This window comes from Lissotriton vulgaris, chromosome 1_1, assembly GCF_964263255.1.
Source record: "Lissotriton vulgaris chromosome 1_1, aLisVul1.2, whole genome shotgun sequence".
NCBI classification, from domain to species: Eukaryota; Metazoa; Chordata; class Amphibia; order Caudata; family Salamandridae; genus Lissotriton; species Lissotriton vulgaris.
Window position 1 is genome coordinate 425,299,821 of NC_141685.1, and position 9,921 is coordinate 425,309,741.

Genomic DNA, 9,921 nt, shown 5'->3' on the forward strand with positions numbered 1-9,921 from the left:
TTTATTCAGATAAAGATGATATTGAGCTCCAAGGACTAACACTGAAAACCAAGGTCAGGTTTGTTAACACCAATGTAAAATTGTTCCTTCTATATGGAGGAGAAACTTGGAGGACAACAGTGATCACCACCAACAAAGTCTAGACCTTAAGTAAAACCTGTCTGAGGAACCTCCTCCAAATAGACTGGCCAAACACCATCAAAAACAACAACCCATGGCAGCAGACTTTCCAACTCCCTGCTCATGATGAAATCACCGAAAGACACTGGCGCGGGATAGGTCACACCCTCAGCAAGTTGCATCATGCACCACCGAGCAAGCCCTGACCTAGAACGCTCAGCGGAAAAGGAAAAGAAGAAGGTCAAGAAACACCTGGTGCTCGGGTTGAATGCAAGGAAATGGGTTACACCTGTGTAGGAAATTGGGTTTCCAACATTTTTGGGTTTTCCTGTATTTATGTTGAAATTATCACGTACATAACCAGAATTCATAGGTAAAGACTGTACCACATCATTTTTCTGAAGAGAAGTATTTGGTAATAGCATGGTATCTCCTCTTTTATTAGCAATAATAGGAGATAAACCCCTGCCATTTACTAATTTCTCTAACATTCTCTAACATTCTAACATTGTAAAACCTATTCTTTCCGAAAATTCGTAATTAATTTAGCGGAAAACCTGAGCCTGTGCACTGTTTGGCCACTAAGTGGAGCATTTGTAGCAGTCAAGACTTTCTTCAAAGCCAACATTCCTTGACCGACTCTTCTTTTGAAGTTACTCTTCCTATTTATTGAGAAGGAGGGCACTGCGCGTGTGGGCGTCTTGCCCCCCCTACTGTTTACAGAGTTTGTGGAGCGAGGAGCAGGCGGGGACCCCTGGAGCTGCACAGACACCGAAGGTGAGGTCTTTTACAGTGAGGCCTTTAGCTGCGAGGGGCCACCTCCTGCAGACGGTGTTGGCGAGCCCTCGCTGGACAAGCACGTGACAACTGCTGCTGAAAAGCCGCCCGCTGCTTGGCGTCCCCCAGCTCCAGGTCGACCCACGCCTGCGACAGGGTCCCTGTCATAATTAAATCCTCCCGCCCTGCCTCCACCAGCATCCGCAGCGCTTCCCTGACAGAAGCGACAGACTCCATAACGATAATAAAGCACCACCAAAACTTTTTCAGAGAAAACGACAGAGCGCCAAAATTCACCACCCTTCCTCTTTGTAGCTTCGCAAAGTGTGTCACATAGAACGTTAGCTTCCGAAGGCTCGCGCTCCTAACGGGCCAGCTAATCAAATAAACCCACCTACTCAACAAAGCGGGGGGGCCGTACCATTGCCCAAAACTGCCCGGGGGGCGGGGGCACACTCTGCGAGTGTCACCCCCAGGAGCCCCCATTGTGCTTGTAGCAGGCTTGTGGGTAAACTTTGGACCCAGTATGCTTATTATGATCCGCCATGCTTATTATGATGACCACGGAGGCCACTGACGGAGGAGGAAGCACATCGAGGCTGGGGGTTGATTGGACCCTAATAATACCCTTCGATCTAGTGTTGGCCCATGAGGCCCTGTTCCTCATCATAATAAGCATACTACATCAGTATCTTACTACATAGCAAGGGATGTGTATTATAATATAAAGTACATATACTTACACATTGATCCTTTCTCACCTTTTTTGTAAATAGACCCATAGTGGCGACACACTAGTGAGTGACAGGGGGATCTTTTACCCCGGTCCTGACGAAGGGGCATGCCGCCCTGAAACATGTCGACCCACACAGGAAAGTAAGCCCATAAACTCGCTTACCCTTTCCGACACCACTTCTTTTAATAATACCAGCCAGTGTTTATTAAATAGTTTTTGTATCGCTAGGCCAGGTATTTTTTAACATCACTTATCTATCACCCCTGACCCCACTGACACTCACTCCATTCACTCACATAGCACCCACAATTTATAAAGGTGCTCCAGCGTAGTCGCTTGTCGCAGCACTGCCCCGTCCGGCAGCCGGGCGGGAAGACCCCGATGATGAAGCATGAAACCAAGGGCCCTTTTGGTGTGTGAGGGGTATTTTAACCAAATGTGTGTATTCCAAGGTCAACAGGTTACACACTAACCTCCTTTTGAGGTGGACCTTTTTGATTACAGTAACGTTCGCAAGAGGAGGACGTGCCCACCTCGGTGCCACGCAGCACCACCTCTTCCTCCCTCCTTTTGATTTCCTTACATCCATTCTTAGACATTGCATGTGTAGTAAAGCCATAAAGAGTATATGGTCTGGGAGTTTGTCATTATGAACTCCACAGCACCATAATGGATTTTCTGAATTCGGGAAAGTTTGATAGCAAATTTCCCAGCATAATAAACCCACATTGATGCCAGTGTGGAATTTATTATACAGTGCACCCAGAGGGCATTTCAGAGATGCCCCTTGAAAAACAACCAGCCTCTGGTAGGTTCACTGACTGGTAAACACCAGCCTGCAACCACAATACAAGTTGGTGGACCCCTCAGGTGGGAGCCTTCACTTCGTGAGCCCAGAAACAGAGCCTTTCCTGGTTGGAAGTGTTCACACCTCCCCCAGGTCAGGAAGTAGTAGAGGAGCTTCAAAGGCCTTGCTGCCTTTGCAAGTGACCCACATACTCTCCTGCTTTCAGGAGCAGGCGTCCTTCCTGTCTCAAACCCTTTTCGGCTGGTTGATAGCCGAGTAAAATGAAAACAACCCAGAAGGTGTGCCCATCTCTGCCAACCCCAAACCTCAGGTTGGAGAGGCGAGGTGGAGCACACTCTTCAGTGCCCGCGATCCCCCCACAAGGGGTGAGCACACCAAGAGTGTATTCACCCTAAGGTCAGTGGCCCATTGGCTACCAACCCGTGACCCCTAAAACGCCCCCTAAATACAGTATTTAAGGGGCAGCCCTGAACCCAGGAAGCAGATTCCTGCAACCTACGAAGAAGAAGGACGGAAGAAGTCGCACAGCAGAGACTACAGAGAAGAACTGACTTGGCCCCAGCCCTACCAGCCCATCTGCAGTTTCCAGAGAACCTGCACCAATTTTTGACTTGTCCTGCAGCCAGCAACCTCCAAAACCCCTGGGAGGACAGACTGCCTTCAAAAAAAGACCGGATCTCCTGCGAACAGCAGCTCTGTTTTAAAGAACCTACAAAGACAGACTGAACCTGCTGAGGATGAAGAAACTCGATGTCTGGAACCACCAATGCACCCGTCGCCTATGGCCCAAGTTCAAGTGGCCTCCGGTCCCAGTGAGGTCTGTCATCACTTCAGAGTCCGCGACCACTGTGGGTTGACCCTCCAGGACTACCCAACATTGCCTGCAGTCTCTGCAGAGAGACCTTACCAAGTACGAGGGGCCCGGTATGGTGAAATCCGTCCTCAAAAGGCAACCCTGCATCCGGCCACCCTTCACCCTGGAGAAGAGGACTTGAAGTGCACCTACATCCTGCACCCTCCAACTTACCTACCCAGCTGTTGGTTTCTCCCAGAAGACTTTCTGGACAGAGCCTGCAGCCAAAATCCAAAACCGGCAACCTCAGTAGGATTGCAGTGGGCTCCGGACCCCTCCTATGCACCCTGCACCCGGCCGTACTAGTGCCGCTGGTGGTATGGACTTGGTGCCGACTTGAAAACCCCTTTGCCCTGACCTTAACTCTAGGAGCTTGGCTCCTGAAACCAAGTGGCCAGCCCGTAAGCAGCCCCCCAACCTAGGTGCCCCTTAGCTCCATTGGTTAACATTGGCAACATGCACTCTGCTCCTGGTCGCCCTAGTGCAGCTGGTGGTGCAATTTGAGAGCCTACCTGGACCTTGAGAAACCTTGGTCCTAACCCCAAAAACTCCCATTTGTTAGACGTTTTCTTACCTGTGAAACCGATAACCATTTTTCCCCCATAAAAACCCATGAAAGAAAAGAGAACTCAATTGCAAAGTATAAAAAGTCATACTTACCTTGTATTAAGGGATCCTAAAGTGTGGTATCTAGTCATACCACCCCAGTACTCAAAGTAATACATAAGTAACTAAAATGTGATCTGAAAGTAATTACTGTATAATTCAAACTGCATTTTAAAGTGATGCAAGCATGGAACAATTGCAATTCCAAGCACAAGGGCATTTCCTTGAACAGTCTTGCATTGGAAAGTATATTTTACTCACCAGTGCCAAGTCCTGTTCGGTTCTAAAATAAAACATAAGTATTTTTTTTTTATACTTACCTAATTGGTCTGGATTCTGTCTCTAAGTGTGTGACATCAGCCTTGATTGAGTGAATACAATACATGCTTAACACAGCCTCTGGATAAGCCTAAGTGCTCTCCCACACTACCACAAAGAGTGCTGTTAGTACTTGCCTTATGTAGCCTCTGCTACACCTCTGGAGACTCTCTGGACTCTATGCACACTATGCCTTCCTTTGGTATAGTATATACAGAGCACGCTTCCTACAACCTGGGTTAGATTGAAAGAAAAGTTCAGGACAGAGATGGCCTGAGAGTGCTTGTTGATGGTCTATACCCCAGAAGAGGAGGAAGGCATAAGTAAGTAAGTAAGCTATTATCAGTAGACCTACACGTATTACTGAGTTCCAAGTATGAAGGGAATGTGTTGCTGGCTATCACCCAAAAGATGATAAGAACTGGGAGGATATCAGATGTTGAGAATTGAGTGAAAAATGAAAACCTGAAATAATTACTTTAGTTTGAAATTTTCTATTAGGTAAGGTAATAAACCTAAAACTAATTGTCCTTAATACAAACAAAAACAGTATTTTTGCTAATGCTGAGATTTATGTAAATAATGTAGCTTTGAAATAGTAACCAAACATTTGTATTACCTATTTCTGCAATGGGTTTACAGAAGAGGATGTGAGGCCTGCTCTTTATGTTGGAATGCTCTAAGAAGAAACAAAGTGTCAAGGAGAGATGTGACTGAACATAGAATGCCAGTTGGTTTTATTCTCCCATACCAGATTTCAGATACGGCAAAAACATTTTTAATAGGACTTAAGAAAAGACTGATATTTTTGTAAACCATTTTATTAAGCAGCCCTAGGGAGTCATAGCAATAACTGAAATAAAAGAAACATTGACATCGGTTATACTTTAGATACATCTCAATAAAGCAAGACTTTGGTATCCGAATCATCCCACACCCTTGTTAAATATTTGGGGAGAAATGAGAGGAAAGAAGAGGGGGCACAGAAAGAGCAAAACATGTTTCTCTTTATTAATATGTCAAATGGAATGCACCCACACTGGCTGACTATACATGTCAATGGACATCATGCATCTCTATGTATAAAGTAAGAAACAATAATGCTTAATTCATGCAGGGTTCATGGACCTCCAAGACCTCCCTTTCCTTTTAACTGATTAGGAAGTCTCCAGCAGGCTAGAACTGAATGAAAAAATAAGTCTCAGATCATAGCGCCTCTCCCCTTTCCAAGATTTGCCTATCCAAATAAGAAAAGCCAAGTTTCTTCTAAACCCTAGAAAGAAATTCCTTCTTCCCTGTGGTAGCTTTACTTATTGTCTCTCTTTGCAAGGCATCGTACAGCTAAATAATCACAGTTCCAACTCCTGGTGTTCATGCCTCCACCCATCTTGTAGAAATCCTGGATCGCATGATCTGCTCCCAGGACAGCAGTGCTAAAAAACGATGTGTCATGGCTTTTAAACCATCATTTTCAGACAGACAGAATCCCTAAACCCTGATTTTGGATTTCCTAGAAATATTTTCTAGGAGCTCACCCTTCCTATTCCAATTTCAAAGCAGATTTTTTGCTCTGTTTACGAATACCTGCAAGTCATGTACTCTACCCTTGTAATTGACCCACTTGCTTCATTGCTAATAGCCATTGGTATAAGAGCCTGTCTCTCTATATATTCACATTTCTGCTTTAGTTCCACAAGCTTCATTTCCTTTACACAAACATTATGGACGGTGTGATCTTATCCTCTCATACTGGAGGTCATATAACAAAGAAGCCAGAAGAAGATCTATCTTGGATTTGAGCCCATTTTGCTTTTGCTCTTTGTTAGTTAAAAAAAAGGACCTGACCAGCCCCTTCTATCTCTATGAGCTACTACATAAGTGTGGTGGGTATGCACAGGCATGTGCCCCGTGTTCACTGTGCCACAGGAACCAAGCTATGCCTGGCTGATGAACCCTAAGCAGGACAAAGCTGGTCCTGGGTTGCTTGTGTTCCAGTTCAGGGAGGATCTGGGTTAGCAGTTCGGGCTGTACTGTTACTGTGAGAGCAGGGTCAAGACTGATATACATATAGCTGGGTCCAAACTGATGTGGCATGGTGCGCCAAAAACGATGGACTGGGATGTGGCCTTAGTGATGGCCGATGGATGAGATTAATTCAAGCATTCCAGCCATCACTTTATTTTTGATGCCCTAAGTGTGACAGGTGTGCCCTGAAGTGGGTCCTGTGCTCCCTGTAGCACTAAAGCCCAGTTGTATCTGGCGGATGAGACCTAATAAAGGCAAAATTGGTTTTGAGCTGTTTGCGTTCCAGGTCATGGAGAACCTAACCTGGCGCATTGCACCAGGGTCAAGACTGATTTGCATGTGGCTGGGTCAAACCGAGGCAGTGGCGTAATTAGCCCTCTGGCTGCCCATGGTGGTCCCTGTGTTTGCCGCCCCTTGGTGGCTGCAGTGAAGAGCGGGGGCGGCAAACGCAGTAAGGAGTGGGGGTTGCTATTGCCGCCCGAGACCATAGGTAAGAGCGGCCCCTAAAACTCATGCCGCCTGAGCTGACCGCCTCCACCCAGCTACGCCACCTAACCGAGGTTGCAGGGTGGCTAAAACGATGGATTGGGATGTGGGAATAAACAGTTGCCAGTGGCTGACTTTCATTCAAGCATCCATTCATCACTTTGATTTTGATGCCATGTCAACAGGACAGCTGCAGCCCCAGAAAAAGAGCTTCACCAAAGCCCTGAGAAAAGATATCTGTCTGGTTGCCAAAGTAGCCCCGCCCCCAAGGCTGACAAATGTAAGACAACCAATCCTAAAGTACCATGGATAGTTCAACATTCTCTCCCATGCTGAGATGGGGTGCTACACATGTAATACCACAATCAGTAAATGCCCCGCGTATCCCAAGGTTCACTTTTTGTTCGTGAAAATATTTACATTTCACGAGATTCGGTTGCGTTTTTCTTCAAAATTATATTTTTGTGCATATGATTTTAAGACCTCTAGGCAAACAGCCAGATGACCGAAAGTGAAAAGAAAAACAGCAAATGTGTACTGTTAGGGCTGTTTTTCAAATCATTGACGGGAACTGCAATTTTTCATAATTTGGTCCTTCTTACTGCAGTAGCTTATTTATTTTAGGCAGTACTCGAGAGGAATACAAACTGGCCGCTTTGTAAATCACATGACAAGTAAGCAAAACTACAAAACAAACTAAGGGTAAACAAAACAATTCATTTGAAACATGACTCAGAATAGAAATGGGGCTGTCATGCATACACTGATATCCCCGGAACGGCCTGGTCTCAGCAGGACAAATTACATTTTGCTCACCAGACGGGCAAATAAATGGAGCAATATGTGTAGACGACTATAATGTAGGATGGAATTATGCATGAGGAGCCCAAAGGTTAAAATGAAGCTTTTAAAAAGCAATCAGAATTTGCCAGCCCACCAGCCGAAAAAGATTCGAAATAAAAGCTTCAAAGATAATTACATCATTTAAACAATGAATATCGGGCTAGAATGTAAGAAACAGAAGTGACAGTTCTGATTGGGGGAGCTGCTGCTTTAAAATAGCTGAAGTGAATATGTTTCATTTTGAAACACCTCTTCATTAGTGTAGTTTGTCGATTGTGGTGTTGTAATTCTAGGCTGTAAACTAATTTTTATTTGTATCACATTTTATTCTGATTAAACTAACAATATTAAGGCCAAAGTACAGATAGAACAAATCCATAAATAATGATTTATCTTCATTCAGCATAGCATTCGTTCACTATTACGTAAGTACCAAACACCAGTGTATTGCCCAGCGCATAAACAGAATATGGTTATGGGCCTGAAACTTGACTAAACGGTTCTCAACTTCTGAGAACATTTACCCATTAAAGGCTAAATAATGGGGGCGTAGCCTGACATGGAAATGGAGCAGACGCAAGTCTCCTGAGCTTATATATGAGCCAGACTTCAAAAGGCAATATAAGTACCCTAGTGCCTCGAGAGTCAGGAACTGGCAATGCAACACTGATGCTGGTGTATTACGTTTTGTCAGAGCAACAACAAGCAAGCATTTGCAATGCAATAGGTTTTGCCTTTGGGACCGTATATGTATTTAGCTATGCAGCATATTAGCCTGGGTGCTGAAACACCTACTATTCTTTAACATGAAGGGAAGGTAAGCACCAAATTGCTTGGCATGCCATGAATGGGAACACATAGGAAGAAATATTGCCTTCCAGCTGGAAATTGAATAATCCATAGCTCTTTTTTAAAAATATGTAATCAGAGCCTACTGTGCTCATATAACTGAAAATACATGATTTGAAAAAAATATTATTGTCTACGGGTGCTCGTGGAAGACAATTTGTATGGACTGGAATCTAGAGAATGCTAAAGTGATTCTGGTATTTTACTGACCTCTGCTGGTCGTTTTGGATCAAAAAAGTTAAATAGAGGCAGATGCCAGATAAATTAAAAAAAGAAAGTCCCTCAGCAGAAAGCAATTCTAGTACTTTACTGACCTCTACCGGTCGTTTTCTATCAAGACAGTTTAATAAAGGCAGTTCAAAAGAAACAAAAGTCCCTAAGCGGAAGCAGACAAGTCCAATGGCTGATCTCCAGAGCCCACAAGGTAAATACACACATATATACAAGAAGCCTCGAATGCTCGACCTAAAAAGTGTCTGAGAACAGACATTTCAATGTAATTGTGGAAGCAGACAAGTCCTAGGACTGATCTCCAGGGCCCACAAAGTATATATACATATAAGTATATAATAAGTATATACTAAAGTATATACAAGAGGTCGAATGCTCGACCTAAAAATGGAGTTGAAACCATGCACATTGTAAGCAAGAGGCGTCACTGACTCGAATAACTTCTTTGAAGAAAAACGTGCACACTTCTGAGCCCAATACTAGATGGTAGACTTATGCCAAGGATGTGTAACTACAGCCACACATGCCTCAAACCAAACGTTTCCCTGCATTTGTCTCCAAGGTCCCTTCAAGCTCTCCGTACAAGAGACTGAGCACATACACATACTCAGGATGTCACTGTATGCAGCCATTGCACACCACCCACTGATAGTGGAAGGAGCTGGTCCTCTTAATTGACTGCAAATATCAAAGTTATCCCCCACTGGGGAATGTTGCAATGGAAAAAAACATGAACTACACTAACGAGAATTGACAGGTCAATTCAAAGCGGGTGTTCTATGTATAAACCATTCCAGTGGTAGACTAAACTCGAGCAAATCGGGCACACTAGCTCACATTTAAAATCCATAGCTAATATTTACACATTGTGTCCAATGGGAAACTGTTGCCATGTGTGCCACAATCATAAATACTTCATAGCACCTTCACATGCTTAGGCTGTCCTCACCTATCATCACCGGCATAGGACAACATTTTGTTGATGCGGATGACATCTACACTTTTAGGAGTCACCGAAAGATTGCGCCATTGTATCAATCGTGGAAAAACCTCTGCACTCATTCTCCTTGACTTAAGTGCGGCATTCGATACTGTGTCACATTCCATCCTTCTCGCAACTCTTCGGACCCTAGGAGTTGATGGACCGGCTTTAGCTTGGATAGCCTCTTTTTAAAATGGTCGCACTTTTCAAGTTTTTACCGCTAAAGCATCTACTATAATTTGTCCATCGGCGTACGGCGTTCCCCAGGGGTCTATCCTCAGCCCACT

General features: G+C 44.5%; 1 non-coding gene across 1 annotated transcript; it reads right to left on the reverse strand.

Annotated features, from left to right (window-relative positions):
- Positions 1 to 9,201: 9,201 nt before the first annotated feature.
- LOC147747297 (small nucleolar RNA SNORA70) lies at positions 9,202 to 9,336 on the reverse strand. Its single transcript, XR_015300510.1, has one exon. It is a non-coding gene; the product is annotated as a small nucleolar RNA SNORA70 (small nucleolar RNA).
- Positions 9,337 to 9,921: the final 585 nt, after the last annotated feature.